General features: G+C 47.1%; 1 protein-coding gene across 2 annotated transcripts in view; it reads right to left on the bottom strand.

Annotated features, from left to right (window-relative positions):
* The window catches only part of jhy (junctional cadherin complex regulator), a 120,358-nt gene extending 115,872 nt beyond the window's left edge, over positions 1-4,486 (bottom strand). Inside the window, exon 1 of one of the 2 annotated variants that reach the window (XM_085968045.1) lies at positions 4,314-4,486. The gene's annotated coding sequence lies outside the window, so the exon portion shown is untranslated. Of the gene's footprint in view, positions 1-1,269; positions 1,361-4,313 lie in introns of those variants that run through there. The other variant, XM_085968044.1, reaches the window with a different exon arrangement.
* Positions 4,487-25,329: the final 20,843 nt, after the last annotated feature.

Here is a 25,329-nt window from a genome sequence, read left to right as displayed (position 1 = left end):
AAGTCTTTCTTTCTTTATATCCAAAATGTCCCTAATCTTCTAAAGTCATGCAGAAAAAGTTGTGAGCCCATACCAAAAAAATTCCCGCATCATTTAAATTCATTAAAAATAACAAATACACATATGAAACAATTTCTAAGATATAATTTGCCCTCGGGGCTCTGATGAAAGTTATAAACTAACCTTTCCTCTACACATTTCACCAGTCCTGTCAAATATTGGGGAAATGTTAGAAGTGACATTAATGATTAGAAAGTGGCAGACAAATCTCTCAAACCCGAATATAATAGCAAAATACTGCGGATGCTGGAAATCTGAAATAACAACAGAAAATGCTGGAAAAACTCAGCAAGCTAGGCAGCATCCGTGGAGAGAGAAACAGAGTAAACATTTCAGGTCTGGGACCCTTCATCAGAACTGGAAAAAGCTGGATATGTAACAGATATTAAGCAGGTGCAGAGACAGGGGTGTGGGGGTGTGGAAGGAATTGAAGGAACATACTGTGCTTTTGTAAGAGGCAGGAAAGATAAAATGTTGCAAATGGGAATGGCAAAATCATACAGCATGAAAAATGGGGGCAGGGGTCATAGTTTGAAATTGTTGAACTCAATGTTGAGGCCAGAAGGCTTTAAAGTGCCGAATCGAAAGATGAGGTGCTGTTCCTCGAGCTTACGCTGAGCTTAGTTGGAACAGTGTAAGAGGCCGAGGACGGCGAGGTCAGAGTGGGAGTGGAGCGGAGAATTAAAATGGCAGGCGACCGGAAGCTCAGGGTCACACTTGCGGACCGAACGGAGGTGTTTTTGCAAAGCGGTCATCCCCATCTGCCTTTGGTCTTCCCCCAGTGTGGAGGAGACTGCTTCGTGGTGAGCAGATCCTTTCAATGTTTAATATTTAAAATACATAGTTGGGAGCTACAGTATTTTCAAAAGTGGCATTGTTGAACCAAGAAAAAAACGACTGAGTGCGACACTAGGGGGCTTCTGCTGGCCCTGTTGCTGCAATTACTGCCCCTTGAATTGTCCCTTGCTCTTTACATGGCTCTGGGCCCAGCACCAGGGCAGCGCAGGCGCAGCAGGCAGCGCTGGGGACAGTTGGAGCGTCAGTCGGGCTGCGCAGAGTTTCAGGAACCTCGCCACAGCCGACATTTAAAAAAAGATATTACTACCGTTTACAAGCGCCGGGCTGAGTTTCACTCAGACCGATTTATCGCACATTCTATTTATTAACTCTCCTGTCGCTAACGGGCTGGAACCACAGGCAAAAACTCACCCGCACCGTGACGCTCGCCAACAGACTACACGGCGGCGTCGCCACGGCAACGGCGCTGTCGACGTCATTACGTACAAGCGTGCCGGGTTTGTTCGGGACCAAAATGTAGCAACCTTATAAACACCACGTGGGCAGGTTTTCCAGCTGGTGGGTTGAAGAATGCAGAACTACAGCTTGCAAATCATTTATTTACAGTTTTATCTTTAGGTTGCATTTCCACATGCATTGGAGTAGATTCAAATTAATTACAATTAAGGAACAGCCCCTCATTTTTTTAATTAGGTACTTTACAGCAGGCACCTCAAAGCACTGGAGAGGTATCACCAACGCTGCCTCCGCAAGATCCTGCAAATCCATTGGCAGGATAGGCGCACCGACGTCAGTGTTCTTGCTCAGGCCATATGAGGAGAGGTTGAGTAGATTGGGACTCTACTCATTGGAGTTCAGAAGAATGAGAGGCGATCTTATTGAAACATGTAAGATTGTGAAGGGGCTTGATCGGGTGGATGCGGTGAGGATGTTCCCAATGATGGGTGAAACTAGAACTAGGGGGCATAATCTTAAAATAAGGGGCTGCTCATTCAAAACTGAGATGAGGAGAAACTTCTTCACTCAGAGGGTGGTAGGTTTGTGGAATTTGCTGCCCCAGAAAGCTGTGGAAGCTACATCATTAAATAAATTTAAAACAGAAATAGATAGTTTCCTAGAAGTAAAGGGAATTAAGGGTTACGGGGAGCGGGCAGGAAATTGGACATGAGTCTAGGTTCGGAATGGTCATGGCCCTGTGGGTAGTGGAGTGGGCCCAGGGGCCGTGTAGCCTTGTTCTGCTCCTACTGTGTTCTAATTCTGTGTTAGATTTCAGGAGATGGTTTTATCCCTGTTCCTGGCTGGGGTGGAGATCGCCTTTACAGAAGGTAAGTACTGTAGAAAATATAGGGACAGAGTGATCTCCTGGAAGAATTTCGATCGCCTAGATGGGTCGGAGAGGAATTTCCCAGAATTTTTTCTCCCAAATTGGCCATTGGGTCTTTATCTGGTTTTTCGCCTCTCCCGGGAGATCACATGGGTTCGGGTGGATGCAGAGTGATAGAAGATTTGAGGTTAGGATCAGATCAGCCATGATCTTATTGAATGGTGGAGCAGGCTCGAGGGGCCGATTGGCCTACTCCTGCTCCTATTTCTTATGTTCTTATGTTCTTATGTTCTAACATCCCCAGCATCGAAGCTCTGACCACACTCAATCAGCTCCGGACGGGTCACATTGTCCGCATGCCCGATACGAGACTCTCAAAATAAGCGCTCTACTCGGAGCTCCAGCACGGCAAGAGAGCCCCAGGTGGGCAGAGGAAACGCTTCAAGGACACCCTCAAAGCCTCTTTAAAAAAGTGTAACATCCCCACCGACACCTGGGAATCCCTGGCCCAAGACCGCACAAAGTGGAGGAAACAGAAACACAGAAGATAGGAGCAGGAGTAGGCCATTCGGCCCCGCGAGCCTGCTCCACCATTCAATGAGATCATGGCTGATCATCCAAATTCAGTATAACAACAGAAAATGCTGGAAAAACTCAGCAGGTCAGGCAACATCCGTGGAGAGAAATTTGAGTTGACGTTTCGGGTTGGACCCTTCTTCAAAACTGGAAAGAAAAGAAACTAGATCGGAGGCAGGGCTGCGATCGGATAAAAGAAACAAAAGAAGTAAAAGAGATTAGAAGCTAGACGAGATAGTAATAGGCTGGGATTAGGTGTAAAGTGTACTGGCAGGGCAAAAGATAGCTGCCAGGTGTGAGAGAGAAACAAAAGGAAAGGCGGGGGGGGGAAAGGAGTGGAACAATTACAAGAGAAAATGAAATGGGGGCCGAGCTTATGATCTGAAATTGTTGAACTCGATATTGAGTCCGGAACTCGAGGAACAGCACCTCATCTTCCGATTAGGCAGTCTGCAGCCTTCCGGACTCAATATCGAGTTCAACAATTTCAGATCATAAGCTCGGCCCCCATTTCATTTTCTCTTGTAATTGTTCCACTCCTTTCCCCCCCCCCCCTTTCCTTTTGTTTCTCTCTCACACCTGGTAGCTATCTTTTGCCCTGCCAGTACACTTTACACCTAAATCCCAGCCTATTACTATCTCATCTAGCTTCTAATCTCTTTTACTTCTTTTGTTTCTTTTATTCTTTTGTCCGATCGTAGCCCTGCCTCCGATCTAGTTTCTTTTCTTTCCAGTTTTGAAGAAGGGTCCAACCCAAAACGTCAACTCAAATTTCTCTCCACAGATGTTGCCTGACCTGCTGAGTTTTTCCAGCATTTTCTGTTGTTATTTCGGATTTCCAACATCTGCAGTATTTTGCTATCATCCAAATTCAGTACCCTGTTCCTGCCTTCTCTCCATATCCCTTGATCCCTTTAGCCTTAAGAAATATAAGAAGCATCCGGGAAGGCGCCGAACTCCTCGAGTCTCTTCGCCGGGAGCAAGCGGAAGCCAAGCGCAAGGAGCGCACATCAACCCAAGCACCCCACCCACCCGCCCCTTCAACCACCATCTGTCCAACCTGTGACAGAGACTGTAGGTCCCGCATTGGACTCATCAGTCACCTGAGAACTCATTTTTAATGTGGAAGCAAGTCATCCTCGGTTCCGAGGGACTGCCTAAGAAGGGGGACTCAACATCGAGTTCAACAATTTCAGACCATAACCTCTGCCCCTATTTTTGCACGTGGCAGCTGTTGATGTTTCTGCCATTCCCATTTACACCTCTTCTAGTCTCACCTTTTGTTTCTTTACTTGCCCCATTACCAGCTCCTTTTGCTTTGTACTATCGTCCCTTTTGTCATGTCATCCTTCCACCCTATCACAGACCTTCCCTTTTGTTCTTTCCGCCTCTGCACCTGCTTAAAATCTGTTCCATCTCTAACTTTTTCCAGTTCTGACAAAAGGCCATCGACCTGAAATGTTAACTCTGTTTCTCTCTCCACAGATGCTGCCTGACCTGCTGAGTATTTCCAGCATTTTCTGTTTCTACATTAATAATTATAATATTTACTTACACTTAAGCCAATAGATTAGGGTGACCATGTTTCCTAAACCAAATCCAGGGACACACAGGGTGGGAGAGCAGCGAAGTAGTCAGGACGGAAAACGTAAGTTGCGCAGTGTAGCGAGGCAACATTTTTTAGCAGCCTATATTTTAACAGTTGCAGATATACACTGCAAATGGAAAATACCGCGGATGTGACGTCACACTATTGAAGCGCATTCCGACACGGCCCAGAGATGCCCACCCACTCCCAATCCCCCACTGCAGCGAAGTTTCCAGAAAGTTTAGCTGGTACACCAGTTTTACACCAATACCTGTAGTAATGGGAATGCAAACGAGCACACCCAGGAAATTTGTGTGCAACTCCCAACACGAGAAATTAAAAGTTCGGGTATTTGGGGACGCATTTTGTGAACCGGGGACTCTTCCGGGGTCATTGTTTGCCTGGGGACACAGTACCTCATCCGGGGTCGTATGGTCAGTGGATGGTATTGAGGGGAGGTATTGTTGAATCATGTTAGGTTGGAATTAAAGTACTTTCTACCCATGGTAGCTTCAGGTTGCATGCTCCAGACGTAGTTTTTAAAAAGTTATTATAGATACATTATTGAGGGGAAGTACGTTGCATCATGTGAAGCGGGAATTAAAAAGTTTGCTAAGCTTTATTTTTGTAAAGGGTGCATTTACTAATGACGGTAGTTCTCAATAGCGACTTCTGCAGGCTATGCAGTGGTAACTGCACAGATGTCAGCTCAGATTTTGCAGAATGCAAAGCGCTTTCTCCATACCTCCGAAACCCTAACCCCCATTCTACCCTAACCTTAACCAGGACAGCTGCAGTGTGAATAGTCTCTCCAGTTTTGGAGAACGCTGTGAGATTATAGTTACACTATTTAAGTTGAAACACCATAACATCAGCAATCGTCTCCATCCCCACCATTAAAGTATTTACTAAATGGGGAAGTAAAACCTTTACAATAAGCCTGAGTTTGGACTTACCCAGAGCTGCGAAAGCTGTGAGCTAAATTTGGATTGATCGAATAAGTGAAGTGTACATAATTTCCCATGTATAATGACTGTTCAGTCAGTTGTAGTAAAGGAATATTTTTCTTTAGTTTCTATTATTTTTTGCTGACCTGTATTTTAAAATAATATAAGAAAAGCTTGAGGACAAATTTAAAAAGCTTTATTCAGGTAAAGTTTATAGAGTGATACGATAGCAAAATACTGCAGATGTTGGAAATCCGAAATAACAACAGAAAATGCTGGAAAAACTCAGCAGGTCGGGCAACATCCGTGGAGAGAAATTTCTCTCCACGGATGTTGCCCGACCTGCTGAGTTTTTCCAAAGTTTATAGAGTGTTTTTTAAAGGAGACTAAGGGCTGGATTTTATCGTAGGAGGCGAGACTCCCACTTTTGAGGCTGTAGTCCCGCCTCCATCGAGTTGTGGCCAACCCACTCGATTTTCACTTGATTGACCTTGTTGAGCCCACCCAGCGGGCTCAGCAGGCCAATTAAGGGCCACCCGGCAACAGGTGACGTCACAGATTGACATTTCATCTGTCAAGAGCTTTTGACAGATGAAATATCAGCATTTGACAGCTGTTTGAAGCTGTCAAACACTGACAATCTGTACTCCAAGTTAATTCCTTCCTCTCAGGCTGATTTAGAGATCTCTCCAGAACAGAAAGCAAAGGCTGCAGCTTTTGACAGCTCGCGGCCATTCTGCTTTCTGTGCCGGTGGGCTGAGGGACTCCCGAGGCCTGAAGGAAGGAAGCCTGCATTAGTAAGTAAAGGTAAGTAAAACTTATTTAAACACTTTACACACACCAAACACACTTACCTCTGCACTCATGCACCCATCACTCACCTGAACACCGGACATCTCGAACCCTCCAAGTCCTTCAGCCCGACAGTCCGCCTCGCTAACTTGGCGTGGTTTGGAGCCGTCGGGAAGCCCACACCTCAGGGATAAAAATAGGGATTAGGCTAAAATCTGCCTGTTAACTACCTGTTAACTACCTGTTAACAGGCAGTTAATTGGCACTAATCCCCTTCCTGCCTCGGGGAGGTGGCTCCCAGCACAGGTCGGGTACCCGCCTCCTGGGAAATGGGCATGGAGGCGAGTTGGGGCGGGATGGCTTCGTGCCCCCCGATTTCTACACCCCACATGCCTCCATTCCTGCCTCCACGGCCCTGGGAAATTCTAGCCCATGTGTATAAGATAGAGGACTGTTTGTGTATGTGTATGTGAGAAACAATGTCAGTTTACTGATTACACATCCTTTGCAGCTTCTGTTTTGTGTTCTGTAAACTTCATAGAATATTAAGCTGAGTGGATAGTCTTTATGCTAAAAGGAACATAGGAACAGAAGTAGCCCATTCAGCCCCTCGAGCCTGCTCCGCCACTCAATTAGATCATGGCTGATCTATACCTCAACTCCATTTATCCACCTTTGCTCCATATCCATTGATACTCTTACCTAATGAAAATTAAAAATAATAGTTCAGTTTTCAAAGAAAAAGCAACAGAGTGGCACAGCGGAAGTGTGCTGGGCCCATAACCCAGAGATCGGTGGATCGAAACCATCCTCTGCTATTTACATTCTTGGGCGGTGGAGGCAGACTCAATCATGGCTTTCAATAGGGAATTGGATAAGTACCTGAAGGAAAACTATTTGCAGGGCTACAGGGAAAGGGCGGGGGAGTGGGACTAGCTGAACTGCTCTTGCAGAGAGCCGGCACGGGCTTGACGGGCTGAATGGCCTCCTTCTGTGCTGTCACCATTCTTTGATTCTATGATTCTAAAGCTATTTGAGTTTTAAAACCCCAGTAATTATTGCACTTGTATTTTTTTGGCAGATGGGAAAGGAAATTGCTAAATGTTTAAACCTGTGAGGCAGAGATTCTAATTGCTAACACCTATGAGAGAAAGCTGTATTCTGGACGGTCAATTCAATATCATCTATTTTACATTGTTGCCAAAGTTTAATATTATCCCCAAAGAGTGGGAGAAGCAGATAGTGTCATTCCTCATTCTAATTTGATTTAGGTATTTTTTTAAATAAAGCAAATTGAATTTTGAAAGCATCTTAATGCCTCTTTGATTGAAAGATAGGAAGGGAGAGTAGAAGGGGAACAGGTGCAGGCTGAAAAACCCTCTAACCTCTCCACATCCACATGTGGTGGGCAAATGAGAGTGGCGGAGTGGATGGAGGATTGAGGATGAGGTGAGGGACAGTGGAGAAAGGAAGAGGGGAGGAGAAAGAGATTGAGTGGGTAGTTTAAAGGGGAAATAGTATGGGCAAGATAGCAGGCAGTAAGAGGTTGGGGACGCAATGCGAGAGAGGCTGCAGGGGAGGCACAAATGATTACGGGGGTGGGAAGGGAACCACCAAGGGTTAATGTGAAGTCCTGCACTTCGGAACACCATGAGAGGCAGTATAATCTAAATGGTACTGTTTTGAGGGGGGCGCAAGAATATTTGGGGGTACATATTCACAAATCTTTGAAGGTGGTAGGACAAGTTGATAAGGCAGTTAAGAAAGCATATGGGATACTTGGCTTTGTAATTAGGGGGTTGAATATCAAAACAAGGAAGTCATGCTCAACCTTTACAAATCACTGGTTAGGCCTCAGCTGGAATACTGTATACAGTTCTGGGCACCACACTTTAGGAAGGATGTCAAGGTCTGGGAGATAGTGCAGAGGAGATTTACTAGAATGGTACCAGGGATGAAGGACTTCAGTTATGAGGAGAGACTGGAGAAGCTGGAATTGCTCTTCATAGAGCAGAGAAGACTAAGGGGAGATTTAATAGAGGTTTTCAAAATTACGAGGGGTTTTGATAGCAAGTAGGGAGAAACTGTTTCCTCTGACAAATGGGTCAGTAACCTGAGGTCATAGATTTAAAATAATTGGCAAAAGAACTAGAAGGGAAATGAGGAGACTTTTTTTTCCACACAGAGAGTTGTTAAAATCTGGAACACTACCTGAACGGATGCTGGAAGCAGATTGCAAGGAACTTTCAAAAAGCAATTGGATATGTACACGAAGAGGACTAATTTGCAGGGTTATGGGGGGAAAAGCTGGGGTGTGGGACCGAATTGGACAGCTCGTTTAAGGAGCCGACACAGGCACAACTGGCAGAATGGTCTCCTTCTGCGCTGTAAGAGTCTATGATTCTATTCTATGATTCTGTCTGTAATGATCTTGAGATCTTAAGCAATAGAAATTTGTGGTCTTTTTTTGAAGTTGCACTCCTCCTCCAGTAGGTGGCATTTATAAGCCACTTGAGCCAAAAGACAAATATAATAGTGGCTGTTCTTTTTTTTACTAAACTTAAAACATTAAATGAAACTTATCAAATTAAATTAAAATTTGGTTGCCGGGGGTGATGATGCACTCCATCCCTGCGGTGCCCACTGGTCGTGGAAGGCCTCGAGTGTGCCGGCGGGCACCGCGTGCTCCATCTCCAGGGCCACCCGGGCGCAAACATGGCCACGGAAGGGAGGCAGGCAGTCGGTCAGACCGACCCCCTCGACCACTCGCTGCCTGGACCAGTTGACGGCCACTTTGGCCAGGCCCAGGAGCAGTCCTACGAGGAAGACCCCCGACCTGCCTGCCCCACTCCGCACCAGGTGACCAAAGATCAGGAGCGTGGGACAGAAGTGCAGCCAAAAAATTGAGGAGCAGCCCCTTCAAATAATGGAAGAGGGGCTGCAACCTCTCACACTCCACATAGACATGGAACACGGACTCCTCCAGGCTGCAGAAAAAGTGGCTGGGTTTTGACAGTGCTCCAGTGGAAAATTGCAGTGACTGAAATGTCAGGTCCGAGGGAAGACAGTGTGGCTCTGTATGAAGCAACGACAACTGTTAGGAACTGGCTGAAACATAGAAGATAGCAGCAGGAGTAGGCCAGTCAGCCCCTCGAGCCTGTTCCGCCATTCAATGAGATCATGGCTGATCGTTCAAATTCAGTACCCTGTCCCTGCTTTCTCTCCATATCCCTTGATCCCTTTACCTTAAGAAATATATCTAACTCCTTCTTGAATATATTTAATGAATTGGCCTCAACTGCCTTGTGTGGTAGAGAATTCCACAGGTTCACCACTCTCTGGGTGAAGAAATTCCTCCTCATCTCAGTCCTAAATGGCTCACCCCTTATCCTTAGACTGTGACCCCTGGTTGTGGACTCCCGCGCCATCGGGAACATCCTTCCTGCATCTAGTCTGTCTAGTCCTGTTAGAATTTTATAAGTTTCAATGAGATCCCCTCTCATTCTTCTAAACTCTAGCGAATATAAGCCCAATCGACCCAATCTCTCCTCATACGTCATTCCTGCCATCCCAGGTATCAGTCTGGTGAATCTTCGCTGCACTCTCCATGGCAAGAACATCCTTCCTCAGATAAGGCGACCAAAACTGCACACAATACTCAAGGTGTGGTCTCACCAAGGCCCTGTACAACTGCAGCAAGACATCCTTGCTCCTGTACTCGAATCCTCTCGCTAGGAAGGCCAACATACCATTGGCCTTCTTAACCGCCTGCTGCACCTGCATGCTTACCTTCAGCGACTCGTGCACAAGGACACCCAGGTCTCGTTGAACTTCCCCTTTTCCCAACCTATTGCCGTTCAGATAATAATCTGTCTTCCTGTTTTTGCCACCAAAGTCGATAACCTCACATTTATCCACATTATACTGCATTTTCCATGCATCTGCCCAATTACCCAACCTGTCCAAATCGTATTGGAGTTTCTCTGCATCCTCCTCACAGCACACACGCCCACCCAGCTTTGTGTCATCTGCAAACTTGGAGATATTACATCAAGTTCCTTTGTCTAGATCATTTATATATATTGTGAATAGCTGGGGTCCTAGCACCGATCCCTGCGGTACCCCACTAGTCACTGCCTGCCACTCGGAAAAAGACCCATTTATTCCAACTCTTTGCTTCCTGTCTGCCAACCAGTTCTCTATCCAAGACAGTACCTTACTCCCAATCCCATGTGCTTTAACTTTGCACGCTAATCTCTTATGCGGGACCTTATCGAAAGCTTTCTGAAAGTCCAAATACACCACATCCACTGGTTCTCTCTTATCTATTCTACCAGTTACGTCATCAAAAAATTCCAGTAGATTAGTCAAGCATGATTTACCTTTTGTAAATCCATGTTGACTTTGTCCGATCCTGTCACTGTTTTCCAAGTGCTCTGTTATTACATCTTTTATAATGGACTCTAGCATTTTCCCCACTACCGATGTCAGGCTTACCGGTCTATAATTCCCCGTTTTATCTCTACCACCTTTTTTAAATAGTGGAGTTACATTAGCTATCCTCCAATCCATGGGAACTGTTCCAGAGTCTATAGAATTTTGGAAGATGACCAACAATGCATCTACTATTTCTAGGGCCACTTCCTTAAGTACCCTAGGATGTAGATTATCAGGCCCTGGGGATTTATCGGCCTTCAATCCTGTCAATTTCCCTAACACCATTTCCCTACAAATACTGATTTCATTCAATTCCTCCCTCTCATTAGACCCTATGTTCCCCGACATCTCTGGGAGGTTATTTGTATCCTCCTTTGTGAAGACAGAACCAAAGTATGTATTTAATTGGTCTGCCATTTCTTTGTTCCCCATTATAAATCCTGATTCTGACTGCAAGGGACCTACGCATGACTTCACCAATCTTTTTCTCTTCACATATCTATAGAAGCTTTTACAGTCAGTTTTTATGTTCCCTGCAAGCTTACTCTCATAATCTATTTTTCCCCTCTTAATTACTCCTTTTGTCCTCCTTTGCTAAATCCTAAACTGCTCCCAATCCTCAGGTTTGCTGCATTTTTTGGCCAAATTATATGTCCTCTCCTTGGATCTTATGCTATCCCTAATTTCCCTTGTTAGCCATGGTTGAGTCACCTTTTTTGTTTTATTTTTATGCCAAACAGGGATGAACAAATTCTGTAGTTCATCCATGCGATCTTTAAATGTTTGTCATTGCCTATCCACCGTCAACCCTTAAGTAACGTTCCCCAATCCATCCTAGCCAACTTGTGCCTCAAACCATCATAGTTTCCTTTATTTAAATTCAGGACCCTAGTCTCTGAGTCAACTACTTCACTCTCTATTTTAATGAAGAATTCCATCATATTATGATCGCTCCTCCCCAAGGGGCCTCGCACAACAAGATTGCTAATTAATCCTTTCTCATTACATGATACCCAGTCTAAGATGGCCTGATCTCTAGTTGGTTCCTCGACATATTGGTTCAGTTTCTTTATACAATGGCTACTTCTTAATTTTTGCTATAATTTCTAAATCTAATTTCTGAGGAGCAGCCAGCTTTCCTTTCTGAACAAGAAAATGATACAATAGAACTGATTTCCGTGGAGTCTCTTTTAAGAACATTATAATCTATTACTGGTTATTGGAATGAAGTGCTTGTCTATGCCTATGCCTTTTGGGTAAGATCTATTTAGAAGCCTTGCAACCTTTGCATCCACTTGAAAAGTGAATCATCCTGTGCTTTGTACCTCTCTTAAAGGAAGGTTCTGTGTTCCTCAGTTTCTTTCCTCTCTGCTGCATTGTGAGAAAGGAGAAACATGAAAAACCCAGAATAATGTAAGAATTTACATCAGAGTACCCGCCAGAGCTCACTCAGTCTTGGTTCAAAATTTTGATAAATTTTGATATATTTTGTTCTTGAAATGAAACACAGCTCCATGTGGTTATTTGGGTTTTTAATCTCATTCAATTTGAACATAAATCTCACTCATACAAACTTCCTGTTCTTGACAGCTATGTATCGGAGACTTTAAAACTAGTAAACGATCCTAACAAGAACACATTTAAATGGAAATCAGTTCTATTGTATCATTTTCTTGTTCAGAAAGGAAAGCTGGCTGTATAAAGAAACTGTATTGTAACTAGAGCTGCTTATGAGGATGTAAGTTCCATCATTAATAAATATTGAGAATAATATCCTGTAATGCAGTTTATTGATTACCCGGGGAACCAGCTCCTGGTTTCAAATAGCCATTGATAAATAAGAAACAGCTTAGTTCAGGCCAACAGCATTTATTTAAATACTGATTTTAGTTCACTGTTTCCAGAAATAAAATGTAATTGTTTTGTCTTGATGCCAATGAAATGAATAGAAAGGATCTAAAGAGGCAGCTCTACTCCACATGCACCACCGTGATTCACTAATATAATATTTTCTGGATAAAATATTAAAAGCCGTGGAGTCTCTTTTAAGAACATTATAATCTATTACTGGTTATTGGAATGAATTGCTTGTCTATGCCTATGCCTATTGGGTAAGATCTATTTAGAAGCCTTGCAACCTTTGCATCCACTTGAAAAGTGAATCATCCTGTGCTTTGTACCTCTCTTAAACATCTTGCTTGAAATGGGGAACATGCCATTTGGAGCATCACTAATTCCCTGCCGTCACACTTGGTGGCAGATTTTGCATAAGATAGCACTATTTTGTTTTATTCATTTCTGGGATGTGGTCAAGGCCAGCATTTATTGTCCATCCCTAATTGCCCTTGAGAAGGTGGTGGTGAGCCGCCGCCTTGAATCACTGCAGTCCATGTGGTGAAGGTACTCCCACAGTGCTTTTAGGTAGGGAGTTCCAGGATTTTGACCCAGCGACGATGAAGGATCGGCGGTATACTTCTAAGTCAGGATGGTGTGTGACTTGGAGGGGAACTTGAAGGTGGTGGTGTTCCCATGCGCCTGCTGCCCTTGGCCTTTTAGGTGGAAGAGGTCGCAGGTTTATGAGCTGCTGCCGAAGAAGCCTTGGCGAGTTGCTGTAGTGCATCGTGTAGATGGTACACACTGCAGCCACGGTATGCCGGTGGCGGATGGAGTGAATGTTTAAGGTGGTTGATGGGCCTTCAATAACCACAAAACTAGAAGTTATAGACTTAAACAAGTTGGCTTTTAATCACTAAGATCAGAGCTAACATCTCAACACGCCGACTGGTTCACAGGAATGAGTCATACAGATCCTGGGATCTTTATGTAAGAGAAGTCAGGGGCGGAGCCAAGAGCCAAGACCTGGAGCCTCCCAGGTTAGTCGGGAAAGAGGAAGTGAAACTATACACAGTGGGGGAGGGTAATATACATGAGTGCAAAATGAATACAGGATCAAGACAAACAGATTTAATTACATTCACCCCTTCTATAGATTTAGTCCATCGGGGTGATGTTTCTTAAAAGTTGGTATAAGTGAGTCTGTCAGGAGGTTTTGCAGTTCTCAGTGATCGGCGCAAAGCCAGTTGGGGTGCCTCTAGGGGAGTGGATTCTGGTTCCTCCGCTGTCCGGGCCTCCGCAGTGTCTTCCAGGTTATCTGCAGTGTCCTCCAGGTTAAAGTTGGGTATTGATACCTCTGGGCATCCTGTCTCTTTGTAGTGTAGGTCTTCATCGGGTAGTCTCCCATTGTTCTCTCCGCTCCCCGAGGGAGCGAGGTGTTTTATGGAAACAGTGTCCTTTCGCCCGTCAGAGTATTCGATATAGGCGTACTGAGGGTTTGCATGGAGGAGCTGTACCTTTTCCACAAGGGGGTCCGTTTTATGGCCTCTCACGTGCTTCCACAATAGTACTGTCCCCGGAGATGTCAGCCACGCGGGTAGAGATATGCCCGAGGTGGATTTCCGGGGGGAAACGAACATCTTTTCGTGAGGGGTAGCGTTAGTGGCAGTACATAACAGAGACCTTATGGAGTGGAGCACGTCTGGGAGGACTTCCTGCCAGCGGGAGGTCGGAAGGCCTTTTGACTTTAAGGCTAACGTGACAGCCTTCCAAACAGTAGCATTCTCCCTTTCCACTTGCCCATTACCCCGGGGGTTGTAGCTAGTGGTTCTGCTAGTGGCTATCCCCTTCGAGAGCAAGAACTGGCGCAGCTCGTCACTCATGAATGACGTCCTCCTATCGCTGTGTATGTAGTTCGGCATGCCAAACATGCAGAATAGATTACAGAGACACTTGATGACCGTGGCACTGGTCATGCCTGGGCAGGGAATGGCGAAGGGGAAGCGGGAATATTCATCAATGATATTGAGGAAGTATACGTTACGGTTGGCAGAGGGAAGGGGTCCCTTGAAGTCCAGACTTAGGTGCTCAAATGGCCGTGTGGCTTTGATAAGGTGTGCACGGTCAGGCCTGTAGAAACGAGGCTTGCATTCCGCACAGATGCGGCAGGCTCTGGTCATTGCCCTGACCTCCTCGATGGAGTGGGGCAGATTGCGGGACTTTATAAAATGGTATAGTCGGGTGACCCCTGGGTGACAGAGGTCGTTGTGGAGACCCTGTAATTTGTCCGTATGAATGCTGGCACACATTCCCCGCGATAGGGCGTCTGGGGGTTCATTAAGGGCTCCCGGCCTGTACATAATATCATAGTCGAACGTGGATAGTTCGATCCTCCACCTGAGTATTTTGTCATTCTTGATTTTCCCCCTTTGTTATTAAACATGAAAGCCACCAACCACTGGTTGGTGAGCAGGGTGAAACGTTTGCCGGCTAGGTAGTGTCTCCAGTGCCACACTGCCTCCACTATAGCCTGTGCCTCCTTCTCGACAGAAGAGTGCCTGATTTCAGGTCCCTAAAGGGTTCGGGAGAAGAAGGCCACAGGTCTCCCAGCCTGATTGAGGGTCGCAGCTAAGGCAAAGTCTGACGCATCGCTTTTGACTTGAAAGGGAATGCATTCGTCCACTGCACACACTGCAGCCCTTTCAATGTCCTGTTTAATACTGGTGAAAGCACCTTTTTAAAGCTTTGGGATTGTGTGGCAGGGGCAGTTCCTTTAGGGGGCGTAATCGGTCAGGGTCCGGTCCAATTACCCCATCTTCCACCACACAGCCGAGGATACAGAGACAGGTTGTGTTGAAGACACATTTGTCTTCGTTGTAGGTTAGATTCAGCTTTAGGGCAGTTTTTAAAAATCTTGCAAGATTTAGATCGTGGTCTTGCTGGTTGTGCCCGCAGATAGTGACATTGTCCAGATAGGGGTAGGTAGCTTGTAGTTTATTCTCGTCAACCATGCAGTCCATCTCACGTTGGAAGACCGAGACCCCATTTGTTACCCCGAAGGGCACTCTGAGAAAATGGTAGAGGCGCCCGTTCACCTCGAAGGCGGTGTATGGGCGGTCCTCCGTTCTATTGGGGAGCTGGTGATACGCAGATTTGAGGTCGATAGTCGAGAAGACTCGGTATTGCGCAATCTGGTTGACCATTTCTGATATGCGGGGTAAAGGGTAGGCGTCCAGCTGGGTATAAATATTAACAGTCTGGCTGTAGTCAATTACCATCCGTTTCTTTTCGTTATTTTTAACTATGACTACTTGGGCACGCCACGGGCTGGTACTGCATTCAATAATGCCTTCCCGCAGGAGTCTGTCCACTTCCACCTTGATAAAGTGTCTGTCTTCCAGACTGTACCGTCTACTTTTGGTCGCTATGGGCCTACAGTTCGGAGCGAGATTAGCGAATAAAGAGGGCGGGCTGATTTTTAAGGTTGATAGGCCACAGACTGTGAGTGGCGGCTGGGACCCGCCATATGCTAGCGTGACACTTTCGTGGTGGCACTGGAAGTCCAGGCCCAAGATTACATTAACACAGAGTTCTGGCATCACGAGGAGTTTAAAACCCTTGTAGTCCGTGCCTTTTACAGTCAGTGTTACCACACAGTAGCCCAAAAGGTCCGAAGTGTGGGGCTTAGCAGCCATAGCAATTCTGCTCCGTGTAGGGGTTACCGTTAATGAGTGCCGCCGTACCAGGCTAGGGTGGATAAAACTCTCGGTACTCCCACAGTCAATTAAACATTTCGTTAAATTCCCGTTTACCTGTATGTCCATCATGGATTTTGTCAACGGGTGTGGCCTGGATTGATCCACCGTGATCGAAGCCACTGTTGGGCCCTGGATGGCCGTTGAGTCGGGAAAAGATGGCGGATCCCAAGATGGCGGCCCGCACAGCACGCACGAGGCGGTGACGGAGTTGGAAATCGGATTCCCCCTGCAGACTTTGCTAAAATGTCCCTTTTTCTTACATTTGAATCATGTAGCGTCCTTCGCTGGGCATCGTTGTCTGGGGTGCTTGGCCTGGCCGCAGAAGTAGCATTTCAGGCCTTGAGACATTGCCGCTGTAGTAGGACTCCTGGGTGAACTGTGTGGGGACTCCGGCGGCGTAGAGCTGGTCTGAGACCTGGATGGGGAAGATGGCTGATTCCAAGATGGCGGCCCCCTCGGCGCACACGAGGCGGTGAGGGCCGCATGGCCGGAAGAATAAGAGTCAGAGTTTCTCTGGGCCACGTCCAGCGATCGCACAGTGGCCACTGCCTTTTTTAAGTCCAGGACCTCCTTCTCCAGCAGTCTCTGCCGGATATAATTCGATTTGAGGCCCGTGATGAAGGAATCGCGGACCAATTCGTCAGAGTACGCGTTGGCCGTCACGGCCTTGCAGTTACAGTCCCGGACCAAGTCCTTTAGGCCCTGTAAGAAATCGTCCATTGATTCCTCTGGTCGCTGCCTGCGTGTAGCCAGCAGATGTCTGGCGTACACTTCATTTACCGGCCTCTGGTATTGGGCCTTCAGGATAGTGATGGCCTCCGTGTAAGAGGTGGCGTCCCGGATTAACGAATAAATCCGATGACTTACGCGAGTAGTCAGTAGACTCAGTTTATCTACCTCGTTAGCGGATGAGGCCCCCGCGAAGAGTTCGAAGCATTTGAGCCAGTGTCCAAATTGATTTGATGCTTCAGCAGAATGTGGATCCAAGTCCAGACGCTCTGGTTTTAGGAGTCGATCCATCCTAGTATTCTTTAGTGATTAAAATTGATGGGCCTTCAATAACCACAAAACTAGAAGTTATAGACTTAAACAAGTTGGCTTTTAATCACTAAGATCAGAGCTAACATCTCAACACGCCGACTGGTTCACAGGAATGAGTCATACAGATCCTGGGATCTTTATGTAAGAGAAGTCAGGGGCGGAGCCAAGAGCCAAGACCTGGAACCTCCCAGGTTAGTCGGGAAAGAGGAAGTGAAACTATACACAGTGGGGGAGGATAATATACATGAGTGCAAAACGAATACAGGATCAAGACAAACAGATTTCATTACAGTGGTTGATTGGGTGCCAATCAAGCGGGCTGCTTTATCCTGGATGGTGTCGAGCTCCTTGAGTGTTGTTGGAGCTGCACTCATCCAGGCAAGTGGAGAGTATTCCATCACACTCCTGACTTGTGCCTTGTAGATGGTGGAAAGGCTTTGGGGAGTCAGGAGGTGAGACATTCACCGCAGAATACCCAGCCCCTGACCTGCTCTTGTAGCCACAGTATTTATGTGGCTGGTTCAGTTAAGTTTTCTGGTCAATGGTGACCCCAGAATGTTGATGTTGGGGGATTCGGCGATGGTAATGCCATTGAATGTCAAGGGGCGGTGGTTAGCCTCTCGCTTGTTGGATATAGTCAGTGTCTTGTGTGGCGCAAATGTTATTTGCCACTTATCAGCCCAAGCCTGAACGTCATCAAGGTCTTGTTGCATTCGGGCATGGACTGCTTCATTATCTGAGGAGTTGCAAATGGAACTGAACACTGTGCAATCATCAGCGAACTTCTGACCTTATGATGGAGGGGAGGTCATTGATGAATCAGCTGAAGATGGTTGGGCCTAGGACACTGCCCTGAGTAACTCCTGCAGTGATGTCCTGAGGCTGAGATGATTGACCTGCAACCACCACAACCATCTTCCTTTGTGCTAGGTATGACTCCAGCCAGTGGAGAGTTTCCCCCCGCTGATTCCCATTGACTTTAATTTTACTAGGGCTCCTTGATGCCACACTCGGTCAAATGCTGCCTTGATGTCAAGGGCAGTCACTCTCACCTCACCTCTGGAATTCAGCACTTTTGTCCATGTTTGGACCAAGGCTGTAATGAGTTCTGGAGCTGAGTGGTCCTGGCGGAACCCAAGCTGAGCATCGGTGAGCAGGTTATTGGTGAGTAAGTGCTGCTTGACACCTTCCATCACTTTGCTGATGATTGAGAGTAGACTGATGGGGCGGTAATTGGCCGGATTGAATTTGTCCTGCTTTTTGTGGACAGGACATACCTGGGCAGTTTTCCACATTGTCGGATAGATGCCAGTGTTGTAGTTGTACTGGAACAGCTTGGCTAGAGGTGTGGCTAGTTCTGGAGCACAAGTCTTCAGCACAATAGTCGGGATGTTGTCGGGGCCCATAGCCTTTGCTGTATCCAACTAAGGAGAAAATTCTATACCTTTAGAAAAAATATTGGGCTAAAAATTCATCTCGGGCGGTGGCACAAAACGGACGGTATCGGATCGGCCGCCCTTTATACGTAGCGCCTGATCTTCACAATGGAATTGAACATCAGGTGCTGTGTATAACGGGCGGCCAATCCAATACTGCCTGCTATGCACCACCGCCTGAGACGATTTTCTAGGCCATGAATTCTTACTGAATCATGCACATTTTACAGTTTGGAAGTGTTATTAATGTTAATAGATGGCTTTAAAAAAAAATAAAGGAAGAAAGTGCTTCAAATAACCAAATTTGCCACACTCAGCACTCCAGGGAATGCAGCAGCAGGACAAAATCTTTGCTGTTTTGGAGAAATGAAGAACCTATAAGCCTTATGAAACAATGCATTAGTCACTCCCTGAATGTAGGTGGTCACAGTTGTAGTGTCCGAGTATAAATGATACACGGACTGCAGGAGAACAATAATAACAGGTATTTACTGAACAAGAGGGTAACTTAAGACTGAAATACAGAAGCCTGCTATGGCTTTGTATACAGGGGTGGTCACTGCCGGTACTGCAGTATAGAATCAGTTCTTCTCTTAAAGGTACATGCATAACAATTCCTCCCCTTTTAGATAAACAGTACATAACATTCATTTAACAACTAAATAATAACTAATTACAATTACAATTTTCTCTGTACTATATACATCAACTGAAATAATCATTTATAAGTTCAGTCTTTGAGGAGGCTTCCTGATCCTGACTGGATAGCGCCTTTCTCGAGTATCCTGTTCTTGCGGCGGAGTTGATTCTGGCTCATTGTCATTGGTTGGTTCGTCAGCTTCCAATACCACTGCTTCTGAGGTAGACGCAATCTGTACTTCGGGTTGATTACCAGGTGCACCTGCTCGTGGTATGGGTTTGGCTTGTTCCTGTGACTCTAGAATCTGGTCAGCATGGCGTCTCACGATGCTCTCTCCAACGTCCACTGTGTACATTAGTGGTCCCTGCTGTGTGCATACCGTTCCTGGCTGCCATTTTTCTGTTCGGTAGTCGCGGGCCAAGACTGGTTGCCCTATCTTGAAGCTCCTGGTTGGCTTCTCATTTATGTGCTGGAATTGCTTATCCTCAACATCTCGTCTTATGTTTGGTTTGAGCAAATCCAGGCAACATCTTAGCCTTCGGTTGAAGAACATTATGGCTGGAGCTTGGTTGGTGACTGCATGTGTCGCATTCCGGTAAGCAAACAAGAAATTATCCACCTTGTGTTGCAGTGGTATGTCGTCATTATGCATTGCCTTTATTGCCTTTTTAAAGGTCTGAACAAACCTCTCAGCCAATCCATTTGTGGCTGGATGATATGGGGCAGATGTGTAATGCTTCACCCCATTATTCCTCAGAAACCTCCGGAAATCCTCTGACACAAACTGTGGCCCATTGTCGGAGCAAATCTGTTCTGGCAAGCCATTCCTGGTGAAGATGGTCCGTAGGACTGCAATAGTTTTCTCCGTGGTGGTGGAGGACATTTTGATGACCTCTGGCCATTTCGAATGGGCATCCACAGCGATTAGGAACATTGAGTCCATAAATGGACCAGCAAAATCAATGTGTACCGTTGCCATGGAGATGAGGTCCACTCCCATGGATGTAGCGGGGCCTGTGGTGGAGCGTTTTGGACCTTCTGGCATCCTGTGCATCTCTTGATCATATCCTCGATTTCTTTATCGATTCCCGGCCACCACACAAACGCCCTGGCTAGGCTCTTCATTTTTACCCCTCCCAGATGACCCTCATGAAGCTCATAGAGTGCTCAATCTCTCAACTTGGGTGGAATTACCACTTGGGATCCACACATCAAAGTCGCCCGGCACACTGACAGCTGTTCTCTCCTTGGCGAGAATGCTGGCAACAGTGAGTCGCCATGTGCTGGCCATCCCTTCACCGTCAAATCATAGACCCGAGAGAGTGTCGGGTCATTTCGGGTTTCCTTCTCTATACTTGAGATGGTAACAGGTAGACATTCGACTATGGTCGCATGGAATATCTCAATAGGGTCCACTGCAGGTGCTTCCTCTACCGTAGGCAACGGTAGGCGCGACAGCCCATCAGCGTTTCCATGCTGTTTCGTACCCTTGTACTCTATGTCGTACTGATGTGCCCCTAGAAAAAGTGACCATCTTTGCAGCCGTTGCGCCGTCATCACCGGAACGCCCTTCTTTGGGTTAAAAATGGAGACCAGGGGCTGATGATCAGTCAGTGGGGTGAATTTCTGCCCGTGCAGATAGTGATTGAACTTCTTTACCCCCCACACCAGGCTGAGGGCCTCCCTGTCAATCTGGGCGTAGTTACGCTCGGCTGAGGTTAACGAGCGCGACGCAAAGGCTATTGGCCTCTCTGAACCGTCAGGGAATTTGTGTGACAGCACCGCTCCGATGCCGTAGGGAGACGCATCACATGCTAACCGAATCGGTAGTGTTGGATTGTAGTGGGCCAATACTTCTTTTGAAGTGATTAGGCATTTACATTTCTGAAAGGCACGCTTACACTCATCACTCCATTTCCATGTTACTCCAGTTTGCAGTAGGGCGTTCAGTGGGTGCAGAATTGTAGATAAATTCGGCAAGAACTTATGGTAGTAGTTCACCAACCCGAGGAACGACCTCAGTTGCGACACATTTTCCGGTGCTGGAGCCTTGACTACAGCCTCAATCTTGTCCGGCGACTTATGCAACCCTTCCTCATCAATCATGTGGCCACAATACGAGATTTGTCTCCTCAAGAACTCGCATTTGGGGCGGTTGGCTCGTAGCCCATATTCCTGTAATCTCGTGAGCACCTGCTCCAGGTTGGCAAGGTGTTCACTGTCATTTTCGCCCGTAACCAGGATGTCGTCCAAATAACATTGGGTCCCCAGGATCCCTTGCAGGACTTGTTCCATCGCCCTCTGCCAAATAGCCGGGGCTGATGCTACCCCGAATACCAGTCGATTGTACTGGTAAAGGCCTTTGTGAGTGTTTATTGTGAGGTATTTCCTAGACGCTTCTTCCACCTCCATTTGCAGATACGCTTGGGCCAGATCAATCTTTGTAAAGCGTTTCCCTCCAGATAGTGCGGGTTAGGTTGATTGGCCATGATAAAAAAATTGACCCTTAGTGTTAGGGGGGATTAAATACGTGGGGTTACGGGGTTACGGGGATAGGGCTTGGGTGGGATGGCTGTCGGTGTAGGGACCGGGTGCTAGGGTTTGGATGATCAGCCATGATCTCATTGAATGGCGGAGCAGGCTCGAAGGGCCGAATGGCCTGCTCCTGCTCCTATCTTCTATGTTTCTATGTTTCTATAGTGAGGCAAAAATATCTTCTATCCATGGAAGTGGATATTGTACTGTGTGCAGGACTGGGTTCACAGTTACCTTGAAGTCCCCACAGATGCGAACCTTCTTCGGTTCCCCAGGCGTGCTGCTCAATGATTTCTTCATTATAGGAATGATGGGTGTGGCCCACTCGCTCCAGTCCACCTTGGACAGCACACCCGCACGCTCCAGACTCTCCAGCTCTGCTTCAACGGCTGGGCGGATCGTGTAAGGTACCGGTCTGGCCTTAAAAAAATTTTGGGTTTGCGTTATCTTCGATTTTTATCGTTGCCGTTACTCCTTTTAGAGTCCCAAGTCCTTGTTGGAACACCTCTTTCGCGTCAGTTAGAATTTTTGACTGTCGTCCAGGTGTGACGTCATCATCCTTTTTATCAGTCACAGTTAGCGCCTGAATGGAATGCCAATCCAATTGTATTTTTCGGATCCATTCACGTCCCAATAATGGTGGTCCTCCATCTGGTAGTATATATAAATACAGTTTCTGTGTTTCCTTGCCGTTGTATTCAACTGGCACCCTTATTTTTCCTCTGGGGTAGACTTTTTGCCCCGTGTATGTCTTCAATACAATGGACGTGTCCTTCAAGGGTATGTGTGGGAATAGCCGCTCATAGTCTCGTCGATTCATGACAGTTAGGGCTGATCCTGTGTCCAATTCCATCTTTACTGGGGACCCTGCCATCATGAGGGTGACCCAAATGGTTCGGTGATCCTCCTTTGCGATCACGTTGTGTAACTTTAGACAACTTAGTCTCCTGCTCCCGGAGTCCTTATCACTCTCCTGATCTTCCGAACTACTGTCTGTCAATTTCTTTACTTTCTTGTACTTTTCCTTAGTAGTTCTTTCCCGACCTGCAGACTCTTGCTATGTGTCCCATTTTCCCACATTGCCTGCATACTTTGTCCTTAAACCAGCAGTCCTTCTGGTCATGGGTTGTTCTGCCGCAGCGATAGCACTTTTCTGCTCCATACGCATTTCGTTAGCGCTGTATTCTTATGGTTTCTGTTGTATTTCTGAAGCTCCCCGTGCTGCCGCTTCGTAGGATACTGCCATGCTGAAAGCCTGTTCTAGCGTCAGGTCCTTTTTCAAAAGTAGTCGTTTCTGGGTTCTTCACTCTGGAGCCCGCAGACAAACTTATCCCGTAAGGTGTCTGCCAGTCCTGCTCCGAACTGGCAGTGCTTCGATAACTTGCGTAGTTCCGTAAGATAGTCAGCATTGCTCTCATCTTTGTGCTGGTTTCTTTTATGGAACTTGAATCTTTCTGCTATCAGCAGCGGTGTAGGGTTTAGGTGTTCCTGTAAGATATTAACAATCTCTTCAAAACTTTCCTCCATTGGTTTAGCTGGGGTAATTAAATTCCGCAATAGGCCGTACGTTCTCGCGCCCATCAAATTTAATAATACTGACGCCTTCTTTCCATCGGCCACCTCATTTGCCTTGCAGTACACTTCAATTCTTTCCACATACGTGGTCCAGTCTTCTACCTCGTTGTCAAAAGCAGTGATACTGCCACTTTTCGGCATCTTGGGTGATTTAAAATGGCGCCTCCCGTGCTTTTTCTTCTTCCCCAATGGAATAAAATGGCGTCTCCCGCGCTTTTCCTTCTTCCCCTTGCTGCCACGCTGCTCTTAGCGTTCTGCAGGGTAATGGCGGCGACCCGCGGCTTCGGCGCGTCTCACTTTTCCTTCCCCTTGTTTTATTTTTGCTACGCTGCCCGGTTCTTGAGCACCGACCGCGCCCTTTGCACTCCACCCTCTCTCTCTCTCTCTTTTCCTCCCGACGACGCTGCACGGCCCCTTTGCAGAGCCACTCGACCGAGCTCGAGCTCGCCGCAGTCCGGAAGGGCCAGCGCACTACCTGCTACCAGCACGATTTGCTGGAACACCTTGACTGGGGAGCCAAGCCCAGCTCTCCACAGCCTCTCCTGCAACTCTCCGAACTCCGATGGATCCTTGGGCGGTTGCCCGCGGTCGACGCCCGTTGTTCTGACTTCGACCTCCAAGAAGCTTCTTCACAGGGAAAGACCCCCGTGAGGTGATGCAGTACTGCAGGTGAGTTTGAACCTGTTCGTCGCCAATGTAGTGTCCGAGTATAAATGATACACGGACTGCAGGAGAACAATAATAACAGGTATTTACTGAACAAGAGGGTAACTTAAGACTGAAGTACAGAAGCCTGCTATGGCTTTATATACAGGGGTGGTCACTGCCGGTACTGCAGTATAGAATCAGTTCTTCTCTTAAAGGTACATACACAACAACAGTGACCTGGCTAATATCAGCAACATCATCCCTGGTACCCAACACAATGCAGCAACCAAGAAATCGATGCTTGCTGTCGATTTCAGAGCCCCGGGCAGAGCAGTTGCAGTCACTGGGAACCTTCCCTGCTCCTGAAAACTAGCTGTCACAATTTAATATAACAGTTCTTAATTCCCTATTGAGCCTTTGAAAGCATTTATCTAACATATTTAGGTAACTGGGGCACAGGGTGCGGCCTAGTATTGGCTCTTTGCCTAAACTGTTTTATTGTTCAACGTTTTAAAACGTTAAGGCCTAGAAATTCGGTGGGCTGTGCCACCAGTTAGCGCCCAAAGAGGGCACTTAGTGGGTTTAGGGCCACTGGCCACACCTTCCGCGAAATTTAGCATGGCGCTAATGGCGGCGTTAGCCTGTAGCGCTGCGCCGCCACCAATGACGTCATCAGTGTGCGCAGCGCCCCGCTACCACCCCGATCACGAAATTTGGTAGCGCCCCCCGCTGTAACGCCGGTTGCAATTTGCGACCGGTTCAGGGGGGCCTACCTGCGGCGGTAGAGACGCTAATTAAAGGAGAGGTGCGGGGTGGCCATTTTGTTTGCTGGCTGTCTGCCAGCACCTCTTCGCGCCGCCGTCCCCGGCCTCCTGAGCCCACCCCCCCCACCCCCCACATTTTGCCGGCTGTGTCCCACGAGCCCGGCACTTCTCCTCGGTGCCGGGCTCTTTTGCCGGCACTCGCGATCTCCGATCGCGCTGCAGCAGGCCCCTCCCCTTTAAGAAGGGGAGGAAGGCCTGCAGTACCGCAGCGCGCCGTGCCGCAGCGTGTGGCGCTGCGGCACGTTGCGCTGCGATTTTCATTTGCAGCGCCCCAAGAGGGATGCGGGGCGCCTCGAGCAGCACCCCACTTCCGTTTGGGGTGCTGAAACTGAATTTCCGGCTGGCGCTCGCGGCTTCTTCCGGGGCAGTACTTCCAGCGCCCAATGCGAGACTGGCGCCCCAAATGGGGCGCCACCGAATTTCTAGGCCTAAATGTTTTGATTTAGATTTTGACATACAGCATTAATCCTTATTTACTCATGTGTAAGGGAACGTTAATCACAAGGTGTAGAAAAAA

The sequence above is a fragment of the Somniosus microcephalus genome, chromosome 26 (genome assembly GCF_052327205.1).
Source record: "Somniosus microcephalus isolate GS21.2 chromosome 26, FLI_Smic_1.0, whole genome shotgun sequence".
Classification (NCBI taxonomy): Eukaryota; Metazoa; Chordata; class Chondrichthyes; order Squaliformes; family Somniosidae; genus Somniosus; species Somniosus microcephalus.
This window is presented reverse-complemented; position numbering and strand designations above follow the sequence as displayed.